Here is a 22,932-nt window from a genome sequence, read left to right on the forward strand (position 1 = left end):
CATAATGTTTCAGCTTATCTCTATTGTATGTAAAGAATCCAAGCAGTACATCTCTCCACAATAGTGTACAATCTTCATAAATGTGTTCAATTATAAAGCTACGGATGTCTTGCCACAGTTTTCTTACATGAATACAATGCCAAAAAAGAAGCAACACTGTTTCTGGGTGGTCATTACAAAAGGAGCAACACTGTTTCTGGGTGGTCATTACAAAAGAAGCAACACTGTTTCTGGGTGGTCATTACAAAAGGAGCCATTTGAGTTGATGTTTTCCTTAAACTTCTTCATATAGTGGTTGGCAGGATAATATTTATGAATCATTTTAAAGGAAACTTCTTTAAACAATGTCAGCCCTAACAACTCTCGTCTGGAGTCTGCCAGTAGATGCATCTAACGACCGCTTGGAGGAGATATTCTCTGAGATTGGACCTGTGAAGCACTGTTTTGTTGTCAAGGAAAAAGGCGAAATGTCCTGATTTGTAATAGTATTAAAGAATATGTGTGAAAAGACAACTGACACATGGTCCCTACAGGTGAAGACACATTTCGGGGGTTTGGTTACGTCACCTACTCCATGTAGGAGGATGCACAGCCCGTGGTTAGAGAGGTGAAAGACTATGATGGACAGAAGATCAACGTGTCTGTGGCCAAGAAGAAACTAAACGACAAGAAAAAGGGAACAACAGGTATAAAAACCTTATGTGGATGCTTAGCTGTTACTTAGCTAGATGCCTACCTTCCATTTCCCATGGTGAAGTTAGAGGATCAAACATGTGTGGTCTTGTCTTCTACACAGCTACAGCACCAAAATAACCAGTTTCACAAAAATGCCATAAATCTCAAGGAGCTTTAAAGAAAAACCGAAGGAAAGCCAGACTAATCATCAGGAATCTCAGTTTCAAGGTTTGACACACAGACAGACTAGTGATGCGCGGGGGGTTGCCATACATGTTAGAACTGCCACTGCCTGCACTTAACTATAACCCGCAAATATAGTAAATGTGCTGCACAGTCAGAGACGGCCAAATTCGTTTTTGACGGGCCTTTTTTAGATAGGCTTATGTTTTTGCTTATCGTTTCCAACATTTTAGGCTTAGTCAACTTGTCTATAATTAGATACATGCAGCTTCTCTTCTATCATTACTTGTTGCCCTAGAAGACTAAATAAACCCTTGCTCATCAGAATGTCATAAATTGATATAATTGATAGTTTTTCTCTTTCCTCTTTCATCTCTGCTTCTCTCCTGCAGCAAAGATGTTTAGGGACCAGGGAGAAAATGCAACGTTTTTCTTTGCTAAATTTCCAAGTGGCATCAGACTGGTTTTAAGGAAATTAGTAGCTGTTAAAATGACCCAACATGTTTTTTTTTAATAAGATTTCATATTTTATGATGTTGATGAAGATTGTCACGTTCTGTCCATCGTTCGTATGTGTTTTCCTTGTTTTAGTGTTGGTCAGGACGTGAGCTGGGTGGGCATTCTATGTTGTGTGTCTGGTTTGTCTATTTCTATGTTTGGCCTGATATGGTTCTCAATCAGAGGCAGGTGTTAGTCATTGTCTCTGATTGGGAACCATATTTAGGTAGCCTGTTTTGTGTTGGGATTTGTGGGTGATTGTTCCTGTCTCTGTGTCGTTTCACCAGATAGGCTCGGTCACTTTGGTTTTTCTTTTTAATTGTTTTGGAAGAAGAGAACGAGTGCCATTCTCCTTGCGGAGATGGTGCTAAATACATCAACACGGTCGGTCCCTGGGATTGGGCTGGCCAACACGATTCGGTTTGCTTGGAAGGAAAAGGAGTTGGAGCCTTTAGGACGGGAATCCTTTGGAAGGATAATATTAATGGGGATTCTAAAGCTGACGGTGAAGGACATGTTTTGTTTCCAAGGCAACTCTCTGGAGGGAGCATATGACGTGGCACTATATACAGAGGAAAAACACGATGATATCCTGAGAAGGGCAAGAGCAGTGGGAGGTGAGCAAAAACAACAAAAAATATCTAGTTAACAGAAGAAAGGAAGACAAAATAAGGACAAAAGAAGGACAGAAGAAAAAGGAAAAGAAAGAGGACAACAAAGTGAAACAGTCAGCACTTCTATTGCAACTTCGTATTTCGTCGTCCTAACATAGTCTACACTGCTATCTGCCCAGCAGCTAGCCAGCTAGCAAACGTCCACCGTCTACCGAATAGCAGCACTGTAGAAACTATTACACTCAACTGAACGACTTGATTAGTGTAGTGTTAGCTAGCTACATAGTTGTCTTTGCTGTCTTCGTATCCAAGATAATTGTGTAGTTTAGAGCGTGTAGTCTTAGAGTGATTATCTTAATTTACAGAGGTTAGCTAGCCAGCTATTTGTCGTCCTTAACGTAGGAGACTCTGCTAGCTAGCCAACAGCTAGCCAACGTCTACTGAATAGAACTTCCGCACTCAACAACCCGGTCGCATTCCGCTTCGCTCCACAGGTAGTATCACATTTTTCATTTCATTTCTTTACAGCACAACGGTTTGATTTGTTTGATCGTAGCTAGCTACATAGCTAGCTACATAGCCGTCTGTGTATCAAAGATAATTGTGTAGTCTAGAGCGATTTTCTAGGTTAGCTAGCCAGCTATTGTCGTTCTTTTAACGCAACGTAACGTAATCAACACTGCTAGCTAGCCAGCTAGCCCCCGAATAGCAGCACTGTATAAACTATTACACTCAACGGAACGACTTGATTAGTGTAGTGTCAACAACGCAGCCACTGCCAGCTAGCCTACTTCAGCAGTATTGTATCATTTTAATCATTTTAGTCAATAAGATTCTTGCTACGTAAGCTTAACTTTCTGAACATTCGAGACGTGTAGTCCACTTGTCATTCCAATCTCCTTGCATTAGCGTAGCCTCTTCTGTAGCCTGTCAACTATGTGTCTGTCTATCCCTGTTCTCTCCTCTCTGCACAGACCATACAAACGCTCCACACCGCGTGGCCGCTGCCACCCTAATCTGGTGGTCCCAGCGCGCACGACCCACGTGGAGTTCCAGGTCTCCGGTAGCCTCTGGAACTGCCGATCTGCGGCCAACAAGGCAGAGTTCATCTCAGCCTATGCCTCCCTCCAGTCCCTCGACTTCTTGGCACTGACAGAAACATGGATCACCACAGATAACACTGCTACTCCTACTGCTCTCTCTTCGTCCGCCCACGTGTTCTCGCACACCCCGAGAGCTTCTGGTCAGCGGGGTGGTGGCATCGGGATCCTTATCTCTCCCAAGTGGTCATTCTCTCTTTCTCCCCTTACCCATCTGTCTATCGCCTCCTTTGAATTTCATGCTGTCACAGTTACCAGCCCTTTCAAGCTTAACATCCTTATCATTTATCGCCCTCCAGGTCCCCTCGGAGAGTTCATCAATGAGCTTGATGCATTGATAAGCTCCTTTCCTGAGGACGGCTCACCTCTCACAGTTCTGGGCGACTTTAACCTCCCCACGTCTACCTTTGACTCATTCCTCTCTGCCTCCTTCTTTCCACTCCTCTCCTCTTTTGACCTCACCCTCTCACCTTCCCCCTACTCACAAGGCAGGCAATACGCTCGACCTCATCTTTACTAGATGCTGTTCTTCCACTAACCTCATTGCAACTCCCCTCCAAGTCTCCGACCACTACCTTGTATCCTTTTCCCTCTCGCTCTCATCCAACACTTCCCACACTGCCCCTACTCGGATGGTATCGCGCCGTCCCAACCTTCGCTCTCTCTCCCCCGCTACTCTCTCCTCTTCCATCCTATCATCTCTTCCCTCTGCTCAAACCTTCTCCAACCTATCTCCTGATTCTGCCTCCTCAACGCTCCTCTCCTCCCTTTCTGCATCCTTTGACTCTCTATGTCCCCTATCTTCCAGGCCGGCTCGGTCCTCCCCTCCCGCTCCGTGGCTTGACGACTCATTGCGAGCTCACAGAACAGGGCTCCGGGCAGCCGAGCGGAAATGGAGGAAAACTCGCCTCCCTGCGGACCTGGCATCCTTTCGCTCCCTCCTCTCTACATTTTCCTCGTCTGTCTCTGCTGCTAAAACCACTTTCTACCACTCTAAATTTCAAGCATCTGCCTCTAACCCTAGGAAGCTCTTTGCCACCTTCTCCTCCCTCCTGAATCCTCCTCCCCCTCCCCCTCCTCCCTCTCTGCAGATGACTTCGTCAACCATTTTGAAAAGAAGGTCGACGACATCCGATCCTCGTTTGCTAAGTCAAACGACACTGCTGGTTCTGCTCACACTGCCCTACCCTGTGCTCTGACCTCTTTCTCCCTCTCTCTCCAGATGAAATCTCGCGTCTTGTGACGGCCGGCCGCCCAACAACCTGCCCGCTCGACCCTATCCCCTCCTCTCTTCTCCAGACCATTTCCGGAGACCTTCTCCCTTACCTCACCTCGCTCATCAACTTATCCCTGACCGCTGGCTACGTCCCTTCCGTCTTCAAGAGAGCGAGAGTTGCACCCCTTCTGAAAAAACCTACACTCGATCCCTCCGATGTTAACAACTACAGACCAGTATCCCTTCTTTCTTTTCTCTCCAAAACTCTTGAACGTGCCGTCCTTGGTCAGCTCTCCCGCTATCTCTCTCAGAATGACCTTCTTGATCCAAATCAGTCAGGTTTCAAGACTAGTCATTCAACTGAGACTGCTCTTCTCTGTATCACGGAGGCGCTCCGCACCGCTAAAGCTAACTCTCTCTCCTCTGCTCTCATCCTTCTAGACCTATCGGCTGCCTTCGATACTGTGAACCATCAGATCCTCCTCTCCACCCTCTCCGAGTTGGGCATCTCTGGCGCGGCCCACGCTTGGATTGCGTCCTACCTGACAGGTCGCTCCTACCAGGTGGCGTGGCGAGAATCTGTCTCCTCACCACGCGCTCTCACCACTGGTGTCCCCCAGGGCTCTGTTCTAGGCCCTCTCCTATTCTCGCTATACACCAAGTCACTTGGCTCTGTCATAACCTCACATGGTCTCTCCTATCATTGCTATGCAGACGACACACAATTAATCTTCTCCTTTCCCCCTTCTGATGACCAGGTGGCGAATCGCATCTCTGCATGTCTGGCAGACATATCAGTGTGGATGACGGATCACCACCTCAAGCTGAACTTCGGCAAGACGGAGCTGCTCTTCCTCCCGGGGAAGGACTGCCCGTTCCATGATCTCGCCATCACGGTTGACAACTCCATTGTGTCCTCCTCCCAGAGCGCTAAGAACCTTGGTGTGATCCTGGACAACACCCTGTCGTTCTCAACTAACATCAAGACGGTGGCACGTTCCTGTAGGTTCATGCTCTACAACATCCGCAGAGTACGACCCTGCCTCACACAGGAAGCGGCGCAGGTCCTAATCCAGGCACTTGTCATCTCCCGTCTGGATTACTGCAACTCGCTGTTGGCTGGGCTCCCTGCCTGTGCCATTAAACCCCTACAACTCATCCAGAACGCCGCAGCCCGTCTAGTGTTCAACCTTCCCAAGTTCTCTCACGTCACCCCGCTCCTCCGCTCTCTCCACTGGCTTCCAGTTGAAGCTCGCATCCGCTACAAGACCATGGTGCTTGCCTACGGAGCTGTGAGGGGAACGGCACCTCAGTACCTCCAGGCTCTGATCAGGCCCTACACCCAAACAAGGGCACTGCGTTCATCCACCTCTGGCCTGCTCGTCTCCCTACCACTGAGGAAGTACAGTTCCCGCTCAGCCCAGTCAAAACTGTTCGCTGCTCTGGCTCCCCAATGGTGGAACAAACTCCCTCACGACGCCAGGACAGCGGAGTCAATCACCACCTTCCGGAGACATCTGAAACCCCACCTCTTTAAGGAATACTTAGGATAGGATAAAGTAATCCTTCTCACCCCCCCCCCCCCTTAAAATATTTAGATGCACTATTGTAAAGTGGCTGTTCCACTGGATGTCATAAGGTGAATGCACCAATTTGTAAGTCGCTCTGGATAAGAGCGTCTGCTAAATGACTTAAATGTAAATGTAATGTAAATGTGAGACGCCGATGTGCCACTACGATATAACAAGCCTGGCGAAGAATAACTTTAGGGTTGTAACTGTCAGATTTTGTGCATCTGAGGATCACGAGGCGAGGGATTGTGACAAGCCTAAGATGTGCCATGGGTGTGGCTCGTCAGCACACCTGTGGCGGGGGTGCCCGGCCCGTCAGAGGTCATATGCGTCTGCGGCTGGGGGGGAGCAGGAGCGGGGGATGGGGGAAGAAGAGGAGGGGAAGGAAGCACGCCTCATGACCAGAGTTCAGGTCCAGAGGGGAAGGCCACAAGGAAGGAGGAGGAGCCAGAAGCAGCGGATGGAAGAGAGAAGGAAACGGAAGGCACGGGAGTAGGAGAACCAGAAAAAGTGGCGGGAGAAGGCAACCGAGTGGAGGAGCATGAGAGAGAAGAAAGCGAGGGAGGAGTGGTGAAGGAGACGGTGGAAGAGAAAGTGGACTGGGGGGAAAGTGCCCTGGTGGAAGAGATGAGGGGTATGGTGGAGGAGCTGGCGGGGGGGGGGTGGTGGTAGCTCTCCACTGCCGCCATCACCAAAGAGGAGTATGAAGAGGGGGCGATTGGCCGACAGTGAGGGGGAAGGGATGGCCAAGCGAGTGATGGGGGCGGGAGAAACCTCTGGGTTGCTGCTGGTTTCCCCAGGCCCTCAACTTCTGTTGGGTGGGGACACACATAACAAGACTCAGGACTGGGTACAAGAGGAGGTGGTGAGTTTTTTGTTTGGGGACTCAGCCTCCCCAATTTTTTTCCAAACCAGCTGCAACACTGGGGAGGGGGAGGACTGTGGGGGTAGACCCAGGGTGCAGGGCACCCCGGAGCCAAACTCTATTCCTGCATCCTGGGATGGTGTGATGGAGGAAGAGGGGGGGATGTCGGGATTACGGATGGTGTTCTCACTGGTAGATATGGAGCAGGGGAGCATCGGGTGAGTCTCCTGTTTTATGTTTTTTTCTGTCTGGGTTTAGAATTTGAGTGTATTACATGTATTTTTTTTTCATGGAGTCTAATTTTACTTTTGTTAGTTTAAATGTAAGGGGTTTAAGGGATTTTGTTACGAGGAGGGCGGTTTTTAGTTATTTGGAGGGTGTGGGTTTGATTTTTGTTTTTTACAGGAGGTTCACCTGAGGGATGGAGGGGATGTTATTAGGTTTAAGAGGGAGTGGGACAAGGGGGAGTCGGTTTGGGGTGTTGGGGGCGTGCACTCATCGGGGGTAGGGATTTTGTGTGGGCACAGGGAAGTAAAAGTGGAGGATTCTTTTGTGGTAATGCAGGGGAGGGTTATAGGGGTGGATGTCACGTTAAGGGATTGTAAATTTAGATTAGTGGTGGTGTATGGGCCACAGGTGGTGGCAGACGAGGGAGATGGTGGACTGTCTGACGCCCCTGTGTGTCACAAATAGGAAATTAGTGATAGGGGGGGGGATTTTAATACAGATTTAGGAAGAGGGGGGGGATAGCAGTGCGGGCGCCATTGCCAGGCTAATGGCTTGCCATGGTCTGGTAGATGGTGGTCTGCACACTACTACGAAAATGGACGGTCCTACATGGCGCATCTCCAGGGAGTTGCAGGAGCGGAAGGCTCGAGCTTTCATTGAGCGTGCGCATAGTGGCTTTCTAGAACATAATGAGACTTGTTCTTTAAGTTGGTTAGGGCAAGACAGAGTAGGAAGGTAATGCATGGTGTTAGGGAAGAAAATGGTAGTATAGTTAGAGAACCAGAGGATATGGTCAGGGTGACAACTGATCATTTCCAAGGTTTATTTAAGGAAAGGAAAATAGATGTAGAGCAGTGATATGTGTTTTTAGAACACTTGTCCAGGCGGTTGCCAGAGGACATTAGAGAAGTGATGGAGGCCCAGATCTCACTAGAAGAGGTTGAGAGCGCTCTTAGGAGGATGGGAAAAGGGTGCCTGGGATAGATGGGCTGCCGGCTGAGTTTTATCTCAAGTTTTGGGGTTTACTTGGAGCAGTGGTCCTCAAAGTCTTGAAGGCCATCCTTGAGACGGGGGTCCCGGGGGGGTCAATGGCTGTTGGTGTGCTGTCACTTTTATATAAGAAAGGGGAAGTAACAGACCTTGGCAACTGGCGGCCGTTGACCATGCTGTGTGTAGATTACAAGCTACTTGCAAAGGTTTTAGCAGACCGGTTGCACACAGCCCTTCCCTACGTCGTTCATGAGGATCAGACGTGCGGGGTAGAGGGCCCCTCTATTAGATGGAACCTACAGTTAATCAGGGACTCCATTGCTTGGGTTGAAGATAGAGGTCTGCCTTTAATGGTAGCAGCGCTAGATCAGGCGAAAGCCTTCGATCGCGTGAATAGATTCTTTTTATTCAGAGTGTTAGGTCGATTAGGATTTGGGGAGAAGTTTATAGAATGGATTCGTACATTATATGTCGGAGCGGGGTGCCGAGTTAGTGTAAATAGTCACTTTTTTGACCTCTCGTCTGGGGTCAGGCAGGGGTGCCCACTCTCGGCTCTCCTCTTCGTTCTGTACATGGAGCCTCTGGGGGCTGCCATTAGGGCAGACACAGGGGTGGAAGGTTTGCTGATCCCTGGAAGTGGTGGGCTGCGTGTTAAGATGACGCAGTACGCCGACGACACTTCCTTGCTGTTGTGCAAGGACTCTTGCCTGACAAGGTCCCTTGCCATCTTTGGGGATTTCACCCGAGCGTCGGGAGCAGTTCTGAACCATGCAAAGTCTTCCGTCAAGTTTTTCGGAAGATGGCGCGGTAGAACGGATGTGCCTGGGGGGTTATCCCTCTGTGAGGGGGCCCTGAGGATTCTCGAGGTCCATTTTGAGACCTCCGGCTCAGCGACGCTAAACTGGAACATGCGTATCGCAGTGGTACAGAGGAAGCTAGCAATGTGGAAAGCTAGGTATTTGTCTTTTATGGGCAAAGTCCTGGTCCTAAAGGTGGATGTGTTGCAGTCTCTTTTGTATTTGGCATACATCTACCCATTGCCGGCTTGTCTGAGGAGGCCTCTAGTGAGGCTTGTGTTTCAGTTTGTGGAGTGGCAGGTGCGAGTGGGTCGCCAGGGCACGCATGATCTGTCCCATCGGGGAGGGAGGTAGGGGGGTACCACATTTCCCCCTCAAGCTGGACACAATTTTTGTTTCTTTCTTGTTAACGGAGCTTGCTCAGCCAGTGATACACCCGTCCGGTTACCTCCTGCTGGTGTTTTTCTCGTATCAGGCGAGAAGCATAATGGTGTGGTCTAACACGGGTCCTCGGGCGGAACAGCTGCCGTGGCACTTTGGTCATGCGGCCAAGTGGCTGCGTGTGCACCCTGAGGTTGAAGTTGCCCGAGTAGGTTTAGATCACAGGCACCTGTACGAGGAGGTCAGAAAGGCAGGGAGTCCGGCGCCTGTAGTGGGCATCTCGGAAGTGGTCTGGGAGGGAGTACAGGCGCGGGGTCTGGATAACAGGCTCAAGGACCTGAATTGGTTGAGCCTTCATAAGTGTTTGCCGGTACGTTCAATCTTGTACCGGTATAATTTGGTGCAATCCCCCACCTGTCTAAGATCCTCTTGTGGCAGGGAGGAGAATGTGCGCCATGTCTTTTGGGACTGTGCCTTTGCCGGAGTAGTATGGGCTAGGGCACGGGTATTGTTAGGTTTGGTAAAGGGGGATTTTGTATTGACGTGGGCCAGTTTAGAGAGGGGTGTAGGGAGAGCGAGAGGGACGGATAGGGACAGGTTTCTGCTCTGGCTTCTTATGAGTCTCTTTAAACAGGGGCTGTGGGAAGCAAGGCAGAACATGGTGAAGACAGGGAGAGATTGGGGGGTGGAAGGGATAGTGAGGAGGGTGGAAGGAGATTTGAGGGGGAGGATGAAGAGGGAGGAGAGGAAGTGGGGGAAGCATGCTGCTCGGGAGAGGTGGAAGGGGGGTTTAGGGCTGGGTGTCATTTAGATTTATAAGAGGATAGATTAGGGATGGGGAGATGGGGAGAGGTATTTTGTAGGGTGACTGGGAGGGAAGATGCTCCCCTGAGGTTTTGTTTGGGGTTTATGTTTTAGTTTATTTAAAATACCATTATTTGTGTATGTATGTAAATTATGAGTTGTAAAGAATGAATGGTATTGAAGATAATAAATTATTTTTTATAAAAATAAAAAAAAGATAGGACTGTTTAGGTTTTCACTTTTCTTCTTTTGTTTAGTCTGTTCATGTATAGTCGTCTTTATTAAAAACATGAATAACCACCACGCTGCATTTTGGTCTGCCTCTCTTTCACCAGAAGAAAACCGTTACAAAGATGACGCCTTTCACAAATTTGCTCATTTATTCTCTCCAGATGCTGAAAGGAAGAGATCACATTTCCTCACTCCTGATCCAGAGTAAAAAGATTACATTTGGTGTATAATTTTACTGCAAGAAATGCTTAATTCTGAGGGAGTTAATATTAGTTAATGTTAGAATTGTGAGAGGTTGAATTTGTATATTTCTTGGCAATCTTCTTTTTACCACTTAATTGAATCTTTCCCAATTATTAGTATACTGTTCTGGCCCTCCCTTCTATTTATTTTCAACTCTCTGTTTCGCAGCTTTTCTCTTATTGAATAAAAACGCTGACCTTGTTGCCTCAGCGGATCATCATGAACTTTTTTTGCCCAAGTTCCCCAAAGTGTTTCGCAATTGGTGTGTATTTGGTGCACGTTACAGTTAGGCCATGAAGTTTAGGCTTAGGCTACGTACCAACAGCAGATAAAAAACAATGAAAGAAAAACCTAAATGTAGCTCATAGATATGATTGCATAATAATTATACTAAGTGTACAAACCATTAGGAACACCTGCTCTTTCCATGACACAGATTTGACCAGGTGAAAGCTGTGGTCCCTTATTGATGTCACTTGTCAAATCCATTTCAATCACTGTAGATGAAAGGGAGGAGAAAGGTTCAAGAAGGATGTTTAAGCCTTGAGACAATTGAGACATGTATGTGTGCCATTCAGAGGGTGAGACAAAATATTTAAGTGCCTTTGAACGGGGTAGGGTAGGAGGTGCCAACCGCACTGGTTTGAGTGTGTCAAGAACTGCAACGCTGCTGGGTTTTTCACACTCAACAGTTTCCCCGTGTGTATCAGGATTGGTTCACCACCCAAAGGACATCCAGCCAACTTGACACAACTGTGGGAAGCATTGGAGTCAACATGGGCCAGCATCACTGTGGAATGCTTTCGAAACCTTGTAGAGTCCATGTCCCAATTAATCGAGGCTGTTCTGAGGGCAAAAAGGGGTGAAACTCAATATTAGGAAGTTGTTCCTATTGTCTTGTTCACTGTGTACATTTGTGGATTTTTAATGCATTGTTTTCTCTTTATTCAACCTCCCCGCCACCCACCTGCCTTTCATCCACACAATATTTAATTGCCCTAAACCTGCCCACTCCGCTGATATAACCGTGGGGATTGTGGGTTACGAGTCAACCCTTGCATAACTAACGGACAAACAATCTTTTCCTTTGGCCTCCCCTTTGATCGAGGATGCTTTGTCTGCAGTTAGTTGTTAATGTTTGTCTTGTGTTCCCACAGTGCTCTGAGGATGATCTGAAGCAGTCTTTTGCCATGTTTAGGACAGTTCTGGAGGCTAATAACCCCCTTAAACCAGGTACAGACTTCAACTTGAGAGAATCACCACCCAACCACACTAAGCACTGAGCCTTTGTGGATTTAGTTGCGCAAAGACAACTACAGAGTCAGTAACATGTTTTCTATCTGGTGTCTGACTATTCCTCACTCTGTTTACCTTTCCGTGTGGGTTTCATCAGATGGAAAGAGGCTTTGCGTTTGTCCAGTTTAAGAATGTCTTGGAGGCAGGAAAGCCCTTGAACGCAATAAACCTAAAGGATATCACAGGTGAGACACCTTAACCTGGTGTGTGTGTTTAGGAAATTAAAAGGGGAACAACTTCTTAATTAAAAGTTGAATTGACAGAGACAGACATATGTATATGTGAAGACATATGTTCCTGTAAGAGGTTTGCGCAAAATCTAGAAGGGCTGATCTAAATACTCTTACCATATCGGTTTTTTTTTTCACCCTTCTTTGCCAGGTGCCAAAACATTCTGAATCATTTAAGGACATCTATGGTTATGGCTCAGGGGCCCAGATACCATTTACTGATGCCTGCTTTATGGTGACCTCTGGCCTGAGAGAGGGTACCTAGAGGCCAAATTCCAATAGAGAATAATCATAAGAAAATAGCATTCTTAATAGTGTGTGAGACCTTTTTCTGCCCTGTGAATATCTCTGAGAAAGATGAGGCACATCTCAATAGTCTACTGTGGCTTCATCTGCTGCAATCAAGTCATTCTCTCTGTCCTTTACAGGAAGGCAGGTAGCTATTGATTGAGCTGTGGCTAAAGACAAGTTTGTCGCTACTCAGCCAGGAGCTAAGAAAGTGGAAAAGGTCACAGCAGAGAAACCGGCACCTGAAAATGACTGAAGAGGAGGAGGAAGAAGTAGAAAAGAACAAGTATGAGCTTTTTCTGTTTTATAAAATCTCTATTTCTGCATGTCCTCAGTTTGAGATGGGCTGTAAAGATGTAGACCTTAACCTGATGTAATTAAGAAATAAGGCATGAGAACCTAGGGATTATCGTGTAATTAACTGCCGACTATGGGCTGTTTGAAGACCCAACACAGTTCAGGGGGTCAGGGGAAATAGCCCATAGGAGGGTGTTATTCACTATCGTTCATTTTTTTTAGAAAATGGTTACCAACATATATTTTGAAAGATGAATGATATGTTTTCATAAATGAAAATGAGCAAATTTGTTTAATTTCGTCCTTCCACCAGATGATATAGTCCGGGCAAAAGCCAGTTGTTAGTTCTGAGATTCCGAAGTAGCTAGCCAAACAAGCTTTGTCTATTCCAAACATTCTAAGCAAAAAAGGTTGCCATGCAGGCTTGCTACTTCTTTGCTAGCTAGCCAACTAAAGCTAAAACGCAATCAAATCAAGCAGCTGAAATGACAACAGACATTTGTTTTATGTTTGTTTCTATTGCCAGTTCTTTTGATATATCCATTAAAATGATCCTGATAAATGTATTCGTCTGGCTCAGAGATTGTCAGTCATGTTTATTCTCTCCTATGGAAGGGTGGAGATTGCCAAAAATAACTGTTTTTGCACATGTCGGAAAAGCAAGCAGCAAGATTTAGACAAACCCCAACTGTTGCAAACCAAATGCTAGCCTAGTAGAATGAGTTCATAATGTGTCAACCTTTTTCCAGGGGAGATTAAGTTTATAGATTTCCTGGCTGGGCTGTAGGACAGTGAATCTGCATTGATAATTCAAATTGAACTGTTAACAGGCAGTTAACCAATCAGAATCCAAACAACCCATTTTATGTCTAAATTGGTCGTCTTTGGCCAGTCTTTGGTTCTGAGGACTGGAGTATTGCAGCCAGGATATTGTTGAAGTGTTGTGTTTAATAGTTCTTATTTCTACAGAGTCAGCTCAGCATCCAGACACCCCATCAGAGGAGGAGGGTGAGAATGACGATGCAGAGTCTCAGGAGGCAGATGACGACAAAAGGGATCTTGGGTCTGATGAAGACGACTATGAAGATGATGACAGTGAGGATTCTGGTATGAAACGGTTGTCTTTTCTCTTGATGAAATATCAGTGTGTATGTTCCAGGTTGCCCTCTGTTTGATTCTACAACACTCTGGCTGTGGCTTTGGCTCTCTCTGGCTCACTCTGGCTGTGGCTGTGGCTCTCTCTGGCTCACTATGGCTGTGGCTCTCTCTGGCTCTCTCTGGCTGTGGCTCTGGCTCTCTCTGGCTGTGGCTCTGGCTCTCTCCGTCTCACTCTGGCTCTCTCCGTCTCGCTCTGGCTCTCTCCGTCTCGCTCTGGCTCTCTCCGTCTCGCTCTGGCTCTCTCCGTCTCGCTCTGGCGCTCTCCGTCTCGCTCTGGCGCTCTCCGTCTCGCTCTGGCGCTCACTCTGGCTCTCTTTGGCTCACTCTGGCTCTCTCTGGCTCACTCTGGCTGTGGCTCTCTGTCTCTGTCTGTCTCTGGCTTGCTCTGCTCTCTGGCTCTGGTTTGCTCTGGTTCTCTCGCTCTCTCTGGCTCTGGCGCTGGCTCTCTCTGGCTCTCTCTGGCTCTGGCTCTCTCTGGCTCTGGCTCGCTCTGGCTCTCTCTGGCTCTGGCTCTCTCTGGCTCTGGCTCTCTCTGGCTCTCGCTCTCTCTGGCTCTCTCTGGCGCTGGCTCTCGCTCTCTCTGTCGATCATGCAGCCAAGAGAAAGCCCCTCCCATCAGACGTCAATGAGGGCAAAACCGTCTTTGTCAGGAACCTGTCGTTTGATATGGAGGAGGGCTTGGAGAAGGTGTTACTGCAGTATGGAGAACTGAAGTACATCAAGATCTGCCTACACCTAGACACTGAACACTCTAAAGGTATAGTCCTGGCTCCAACACAACCTCATTTTCTTTCTAGCTCTGTCCCCTGCCCAAACTTAAACAATGGCCTGAAGTGATGCCAGTCAGATAATAGATGTCTACATGTTAACATTGAATCATGACTGTGTTGGTTGGTAATGGTTGTTGACTGTGCTCTGTTGTCTGGTCAGATATTACCTTTGTTCAAGTTCATGTCTAAAGAAGCAGCCGAGAAATGCATTTCTGCCACAGAGGACGGGTCAGAGGTGAGACAGAATAGGATAAATTACTCATGTTTTCTTCAGGTACATCTCATCTGATGAGCTCTGAGTTGCTGTAATGTATGTTTGGGGGTAACATGTTTGTCTGTCTTAGAGCGGGGGTATCCGTGTGGATGGTAGGATGCTGAACATTGTAGCGGCGATAAGCAGAGGATGCCGTCAAACTGAAGGACAAGAAGTTCAAAATGCATACAGGGACCAGGAACCTCTACCTGGCTAGAGAGGGATGTAAGTTACACCACCTTCTCCTCACTTTTCTTCTCCCCTACCCTCCATCGCATACCTCTTTCTTTCAGTGATACGGGCAGGAACTAAGGCAGCTGAGGGTGTTCCAGCAGCAGACATGACCAAGAGGACCAGAGTAAGTACTTCCTGTTTTTTAACCAATCAGAGCATCATAGCGTTGTTTTACAATCACAACATAGTGTGTTGGTAACTTGGGTCTTGTGTCCTCAGTGTGCGTTTTTTTGAGGACCAAGCTACGGGACCTGAATGTGTTTGTATCCAAGACCTGCTTGTGTGTCCACAACCTGCCCAAGCCTGTAGACAGCAAACAACTAGGACAACTAGGACTCTCAACTAGGACTCTGTCTGAAAGCTGCAGGAGCTGGCAAGGGGGTCCTCATTACCGAGGTAAGACACTACTAGCACATTTCCATAGCTGTTTCCATCCCAGTCAAATCTGTCAATAGGTCCTCATCTCTCTGGGTCAGTGGTTCCCAAACTTTCTATAGTCCCGTACCTTTTCAAACCTTCAACCTCCAGCTGGGTACCCCCTCTAGCACCAGGGTCAGCGCACTCTCAAATGTTGTTTTTTGCCATCATTGTAAGCCTGCCACACACACACACACACACACACACACACACACACACACACACACACACACACACACACACACACACACACACACACACACACACACACACACACACACACACACACACACACACACACACACACACACACACACACACACACACACACACACACACACACACACACACAATACGATACATTTATTAAACATAAGAATGAGTGAGTTTTTGTCACAACCCAGCTCTTGGGAAGTGACAAAGAGCTCTTATAAGACCAGGTCACAAATAATAATATAATAACAATCAATACTTTTGCTCTTAACCATCTTGCATATAAAACCTTATTTGTTAATAACACATTATGAATAACTCACCACATGTTACACGGGTGTGCATCCTTTCAAGCACATAACTCTGCAATATTGGGTTGTATTGGAGAGTGTCTTAAATAATTTTCCACACAGTCTGTGCATGTATTTAGTTTTCATGCTAGTGAGGGCCGAGAATCCAATTTCACATAGGTACGTGGTTGCAAAAGGGCATCAGTGTCTAAACAGTGAGCTATGCCAAGGCAGGATACTCTGAGCTCAGCCCAATCCAGAAATCTGGCAGTGGCTTCTGATTTAAATTACATTTTCGCAGAACCGCTTGTTGCAATGTCGACGAGGCTCTCTTCAGGGATTCAAACTCGTCACCTTTCAAAATTCTCTGTTTTGAATCCAAAATAGGTGACCTATGTGATTTGTGTAGATCTGATGAGAAAAGTTTTGGAGGGAGGGGGGGCTTTAGATCAGACTACTGGCTGTAAGCGAATGAGTGATGCTCGTTTGGAACTATACTGGATTGTATCCAAGAAGTTTGGTAGGGGGGGCTTTGGATCAGACTGCTGGCTGTAAGTGAACGAGTGATGCGCGTTTGGAGCAATACTGGCTGTATCCAAGGCTCAACCAATCGTAACAGCAGAATGCAGCATGTGACTAAAGAGAGAAGAGACAACCAAATTGCCAATTACAGCACCAGTGGGTGCTCTGGAAAGACAGCAGAGAGTAGAAAGGCAGTTTTCCATTTACATCAGCTTGACTCCTGAACGATAACGAAGAGGTAGGTGAGAAGCCTGACCACGGAGACAGGGGTCAGAAGGTGATGAAGCATACTTCATGAGCTGTAACCGAAAACAACTTGCATTTGGAAGTTTTAAGGTGAGGGAGAAAGTGTGGTGGAACAAGTATTGTTAGCATTTTAAGTAATGTTATCTTGCTAGCAGGATCGAATTCTCCGTTAGCTAAGTTAACCAGAGAAACCTATAGAGGTGAAAGGAACACCACACACTTTCCCTCTTTCTCATTTTTTCAGTACAGTGGATAAAAATGGGTATTCCAGGTGTACTGTGCCTGAAAGAGATCAATTGTGCCAACGAAAGTGTCTCATACTCTGCTGCTGGCACATTGTACATGTTCTGCCTGTGGACATCTGTTCTACAGTGTAGTAACCTTCAGTGTAGCCCAAAGATATTGCTTTTGTTGAACTTGACAGTACCACGTGTGTGAGTGAGGGGGGATTACATTTTTTTACTTGGTGAACGTTATTTTTGCACACATATAGCCTTGTGCACAGATCAATGTCTACTATAGTGGCCTCTATAATAGAGCAAAAATAGAATGCTTGTTTGTTTCATTCTATTTCTACTTTAGAAGTTTTTTCCCCAAGTGTAATATTTAGATGTGTGTGGTCATAAGCGTTCTATTATAAAGGCTGTCATGGCTAACTGCAATATTAGTGTATTGTTTTTTTCTCAAGACTTGAGTGTCATTTGCAGTAAAGTCTAGGCAACATTAACCACTTTTTATTTTACAGACGGATCATGTAGATCATATTCTTTGTTGTTTAATTAGTTAAAACTTGCATTTCCCCCTAGCATGGATTTTTAGCATGTTTCAGTGCAACAAAAAATTGTCCCCTTTTTTGGCCCTCACCAGTTTGCACCCCTGTCTCTTGTTCAGATATCGGTAAGTGGACTGGAGGCAGGGCATGAAAGGGATAACGAATCCAGTTGTTTGTGTCATCTGTTTCAGGAAAGTACCTGCGTAATATCGCACCCAACTCACTCAGGTGCTTCGCTATATCACATTTGAAATTGTCCGCAAGCTTGAGTTCATTTGCACACAAAAATCATACAATGATGGAAAGACTGGGACTGTCCTTGTTAATGCAGACAGGGAAGTGCTCCAACTTCTTAATTATAGCCTCAATTTTGTCCCGCACATTAAATATAGTTGCGGAGAGTCCCTGTAATCCTAGATTCTGATCATTCAGGCGAGAAAAAACATCACCCAGATACGCCAGTTGTGTGAAAAACTTGTCATAGTGCAAGTGGTCAGACAAATGAAAATTATGGTTAGTAAAAGAGAACTTTATTAAGCTCATCTCTCAATTAAAAAAAGTGTCAATACTTTGCCCCTTGATAACCAGCGTACTTCTGTATGTTGTAAAAGCATAGTGCAGAAAATACACGAGAGTTCAGGGGCCTTGCTTTAACAAAGTTAACTATTTTCACTGTAGTGTTCAAAATGTCATTCAAGCTGTCAGGCATTCCATTAGCAGCAAGAGCCTCTCGGTGAATGCTGCAGTGTACCCAAGTGGCGTCGGGAGCAACTGCTTGCACGCATGTTACCACTCCACTATGTCTCCCTGTCATGGCTTTTGTGCCATCAGTACAGATACCAACATGAGCAGAAGCAACATTTGGCTACATACGGACTGTTAGTGGAATTCCCACGAGAGGGTAACGGTTAATGTGATTGGATGTTAATTATTTGACCAGGCTACCTGTATCTGACATTGTGTTGTTATTTCGCTGAACACTAGATGGTTTAATTAATTCATTTTTGGCAGTGAAACGAGGCTACTCGGGCGAGAAAAAAACCTCACCCAAATGTATAGGCCCGTTGGAAAATATATATTGACTGTTTGAAAATTTGAAGGAAAAAAACATGTAAAAAAAATATATATAAAAAAATAAAATAAATTGATCACATTTTCATTTGGCATACCCCAATGGCATTGCAACAGTTTTGGAATATCTGCTCTGGGGTGAACTATTAGTGACCACCAGGGGGCACTACAGTGCCTTCAGAAAGTATTCACACCCCCTTAACTTTTTGTTCTAATGGTTTCTTCTTCCTCCTCTTCTTCGGTCACTTTCAGGTGCCACATTTTTTTGTTTTACAGCCTGAGTTCAAAATGTATTAAATTGACCCACCCATCATGTCAGTGTAATTATGTTTTTAGAAATGTTTACAAATTAATTAAAAGCTGAAAAGTCTTGCCAATAAGTATTCAAACCCTTTGTTATGGCCAGCCTAAATAAGTGCAGGAGTAAACATGTGCTTAACAAGTCACATAATAAGTTGCATGGCCTCACTGTGATGATTTTTGAATGACTACCTCATCTCTGTATCCCACATATATAAAATGATCTGTAAAGTCCCTCAGTAGAGCAGTGAATTTCAAACAGATTGAACCAGAAAGATCAGGGAGATTTTCCAATGCCTCACAGAGAAGGGCACCTATTGGTAGATGGATAAAACAATTAGGCCAATGATGACATAAAACAGAGTTTAATGCCTGTGATAGGAGAACTGAGGATGTATCAACAACATTGTAGTTACTCCACAATGCTAACCTAATCGACAGAGTGAAAAGAAGGAACACTGTACAGAACAAAAATATTCCAAAACATGCAGCTTGTTTACAACAAGGTACTAAAGTAATAGTGCATAGCAATAAACTTTTTTGTCCTGAATAGAAAGTGTTATGTTTGGGGGAAAATCCAATCCAATACATTACTGAGTACCATTTTCCATGTTTTCAAGCATAGTGGTGGCTGAATCATGTTATGGGTATGATTTGTAATCGTTAAGGACTGGGGAGTTTTTCAGGATAAAAAATAAACGGAATGGAGCTAAGCACAGGCAAAATCCTAGAGGAAAACCTGATTCAGTCTGCTTTCCACTAGACACTGGCAGATTAATTCACCTTTCAACAGGACAAAAACCTAATACATCTACACTGGCCTTGTTTTCCTAAAAAGACATTTAATGTTTCTGATTGGCCGAGTTACAGTTTTGACTTAAACCTGCTTAAAAATCTATGGATGCAATGCACAACAACTAATTTGACAGAATTAAAAAAAATAACAATGGGAAGAATTGGCACAATCCAGGTGTGGAAAGCTCTCCAAGACTTACCCAGAAAGACTCACAACTGTAATCGCTGCCAAAGGTGATTCTAACATGTACCAACTCAGGGGGTTGAATACTTATCTAATTACTGGGGTTTTCTGTTTTTTTTATATACAAATGTTAGACTTTTTCTTCCTCTTTGACATTTCAGTATTTTGTGTAGATTGTTGATGGAAAAAATGACATGAAATCCATTTTAATCCCACTTTGTAACAAGAAAATGTGGAAAAGGTAAAGGGGTGTGAATATTTTCTGAAGGCACTGTATGGTCCTATAAAGCTGCCCTGTCCATGTTGAATGGCCTTTAATTTGTCTCTTTACAACTTCTTTCCGCAATTGTCTCTTTGTTTACCATTTGCTTCTCTCCCCCTTTCTTTTCCTCACCATCTCTCTCTATGCTCCCTCTCTCTCTCACTATCTTTCTCTCTCCAGTGCAGGGTGATGTTTGATAAGAAGCCAGAGTGGGGTCAGGTGTTAGGCCGGGCGCTAGGTTACGGCTTTGTTCAGCTCCAAGATCATGAACACGCTCTGAAGACACTACGACACCTCAACAATAACCCTGACATCTATGGAAACACCAAGGTGTGTTTGTGTGGCGCTGTGTCTTTGTTGATCTATCTGTGTGTGTGTATGCATGTCCTCAACCTTGTACTCGACAGAGTGCAGCTGTGTTTGAGAGGGTGAATGGCAGGTTATGTTTCAGGATGTTGTCTTTGGCTCTCAGTAGCTGATGTCAGTAATTGCAATCATTTTATCTCTGAACAATATTGCGTCTGGACTCAAACATCCTAGTCATCAATGTTTATTGTTCCTGAGGAATGTAAAGAGAATGTTGAATTGCACGTACACACATTTGGTTTGGCAACCTACAGCATCTGATCAATATTGACGGTCTTCCTAAATGATGAGAATGTGTTATTGAGAAGACTATTCACAGGTTGTTGTTTTTTCCTTGAGTGATTTACGTTGTCTGTCTACAGAGACCCATTGTTGAGTTCTCTCTTGAAGATGGAAGGAAGCTGAAGATGAAAGAAATGTGACAACAACAAGTCAAGGTGTGTCTTCTCTGCTGTTTATGTTGGTGTGTGACGATGGTTGAGATTAAGAGTAACACGAATATGACACACACACAGCTCATCAATTCTGGTGGAACTGCAAATGTTTGTCATTTTTAATATTTCCCTTGTTTCCTGTGCTCTTTTTGCTTTTTGGTTGTCGCTCGTTTAGTACCTCCCCGCCAGCCACAGGCCAAGGCTCAGACCCAGCAACAGGCCCAGAAGCAGACCCAGCAACAGGCCCAGAAGCTCAGGCTTCCAGACCACCTCAGTTCTAGAACACGTAGAACTGGAGGATGGAAAGAAACAAAGGAAGGTTCTATCCCTGCCCTCCCACCGTGGCCCAAAGATAAGGTAACACACACATACACACTGTACCTATGACATTGTAACCCATACTACATGGTATCATTTTGGTCCTGCAGCGTGCGTGATAAGGGAAAGCCTGCTCAGCCTAAGAAGCCCAGGATCGGTTCCAGCAGGAGAGGGCGACAGGGAGGAACGTCACTGGAGAACCCTACACATGTCTTACCCATGTCTGCATGTCGTGGCCCCATGATCATGTAGTACATTCAACTGTCTTCATTGGTTTTCCAGAGCACCTTAGGGGCCAAGAGGCGGGTTAGGAGCCGAGAGGCTGACCGCTTTGACAATCTGGTTGAACAATACAAGAGGAAACTGATGGGCGGCAACAAGACTGCAACCATCAAGAAGAACAAGTGGTTCAACAGTTAAGTGTGTGAGATGTCATTGTTTTGGCATAATCAAAGAAACCTTTCCTTATGTTGGTTTTGACATAATCAAAGAAACCTTTCCTTATGTTGGTTTTGGCCTAATCAAAGAAACCTTTCCTTATGTTGGTTTTGGCCTAATCAAAGAAACCTTTCCTTATGTTGGTTTTGGCCTAATCAAAGAAACCTTTCCTTATGTTGGTTTTGGCCTAATCAAAGAAACCTTTCCTTATGTTGGTTTTGGCCTAATCAAAGAAACCTTTCCTTATGTTGGTTTTGACATCCTTTACATTTTGAAACAAAGATTTGATGGTTGAAATGTTGGTGTAACATTGACCCATGAACTGTGTAGAATAGAGTCCTGCATATTACTGTCAGTGTATGTCTGTGTCCTCATGTTATACACAACAGTGGTAAAAGGTGGGGTGTCCGAGTAGTCACTTCCTGAATTAACTCTGACAGAGGTTTGAAGCAGTGTTAAAAAAATAATGTGTGGGTTTGTTTAGTACAACAAATATGTTCAGAACAGATGCTGATGTTTCACTCTACTTTGCTTTATGTTCATGTAAACTATTGGTGAATAATAATGCAAAGAATATCAGAGATTTGAGAAATGTAATTTTTATTAAAGAACTTGCAAAGACTGAGACAGTTTTAGTTTCGCTATATTTCAAATGTTAAATGGTCATCTGTGATATAAGAAAATGTTAATGTATCGATACATTTTGGAAACACCCAAACAATGTTAATGTCTAAAGTTTGATATACATGAACCTCTCCCAGCCACCCATTTCTGGACATGTTGATGTACTCTGTGTAAAGGTATTGGTGTGTTCAATACATGTTCATCTTTGATCAAGGTAATGTTCTACCTCAGACCAGTTTCTAGAGTTTGGGAAATGTTGGATTGTAGAAACACTGTCACACCCACAATGTTGATAGCATATTTGGTAATGTTTGCTGACCCTGTTCTTCTTTCCCACGCACTGGCCTAGTCAAGGGGAAATTCCGACCCACGTTAAGCGCCTGTAAATGGAAGGTAATTCCTTTTTTATGTACTTTTCTCTGTATTCTTTAACTTAAAGGAAAACAACACCTAAAAAATATATTTGGCTATTTGTTTCATTAGGCCATTGTTGACATAGACCCAAAATGTTTTGCTTATCAGCAATCAAGTATAAGATGCACTATATATACAAAAGTATGTGGACATCTCTTAATTTGACTATTTCAGCCACACCTTTGCTGACAGCCATGCAATCTCCATAGACAAACGCTGGCATTAGAATGGCCTTACTGAAAAGCTTAGACTTTCAATGTGGCACAGTCATAGGATGCCACCTTTATAACAAGTGAGTTCGTAAAATGTCATGGTTTGGTCTAGGTCCATTTGTTCCATTGAAT

At 45.1% G+C, this 22,932-nt stretch overlaps 1 pseudogene; it reads left to right on the forward strand.

Annotated features, from left to right (window-relative positions):
- The first annotated feature begins 344 nt into the window (after positions 1-344).
- Positions 345-22,144, forward strand: LOC124042579 (annotated as a pseudogene).
- Positions 22,145-22,932: the final 788 nt, after the last annotated feature.

This window comes from Oncorhynchus gorbuscha, linkage group LG01, assembly GCF_021184085.1.
Source record: "Oncorhynchus gorbuscha isolate QuinsamMale2020 ecotype Even-year linkage group LG01, OgorEven_v1.0, whole genome shotgun sequence".
Classification (NCBI taxonomy): Eukaryota; Metazoa; Chordata; class Actinopteri; order Salmoniformes; family Salmonidae; genus Oncorhynchus; species Oncorhynchus gorbuscha.